We start from the raw sequence: 994 nt of genomic DNA on the forward strand, positions 1-994 counted from the left end.
GCCAAGAATCTGCTAAGAGGTACAAGACAAGATTAAAAATTGAACTTCCTATCTATTTCCTGGTATCATAAAATATCCTTTTTCTCTTGTGGAAGACATTGAAATTTGTGCTATCATCACCTGTATTGTGTTAGGTGCCTTTTTTTTTTTAAGATTTTATTTATTTATTTATTTGACAGAGAGAGAGAGATAGCGAGAGCAGGAACACAAGCAGGGGGAGTGAAGAGGGAGAAGCAGGCTTCCTGGCGAGCAGGGAGCCCGATGTGGGGCTCTATCCCAGGACCCTGGGATCATGACCTGAGCCAAAGGCAGTCGCTTAATGACTGAGCCACCCAGGCGCCCTGTTAGGTGCCCTTTTATAGAAACTAAATCTAAGGCATGTTGTGATTGCCCATCAGTACATAACATGTAAGTTACCTAATTCGTAGTTTTCTAATGTGACTCTCCAAATCCAGTGCTCTTCCCAGTATAGCACATGTGACATCTATGCATAAACCATTATTTCTTCATACCTGTGTAGCTCTTCAGTTGATTTTCATGATAAGTTTAATATACCTGAAGGTTTTAGAGATGTAAAAATACTCATTCTCATCTTCAATTTATAATTTCAAATTCATTTTATCCTTGATAATGCTTCCAATTTACAATAGAAGGATCTAATTAAAGACTGATTTAAAATTCCATGAATAGACATTAGACCTGAATAGACATTAATATTTAAATAGTCTGTGCAAGTTTAGGTTACCAAGAGATTTAATTTGGGATCCAAAATAAAACCTTGAAAAATAGAATACATCATCACCTTCTCGAAGTGGACAGCTCAGACACACTACCAGGAGGGGAAATCCATGGATTCTACATATCTCTGCACATATCTCTCAAGAAGTCAGTTTGATCTTAAATGTCTATACAAGTGAAAAAAAAGAAAAGAAAAGAAACTTCAAAACAATGTGTTGATTAAAATCTGGGGTTAGGAAAGAAAAATATCAATTTT

Source organism: Zalophus californianus, chromosome 9, assembly GCF_009762305.2.
Source record: "Zalophus californianus isolate mZalCal1 chromosome 9, mZalCal1.pri.v2, whole genome shotgun sequence".
Classification (NCBI taxonomy): Eukaryota; Metazoa; Chordata; class Mammalia; order Carnivora; family Otariidae; genus Zalophus; species Zalophus californianus.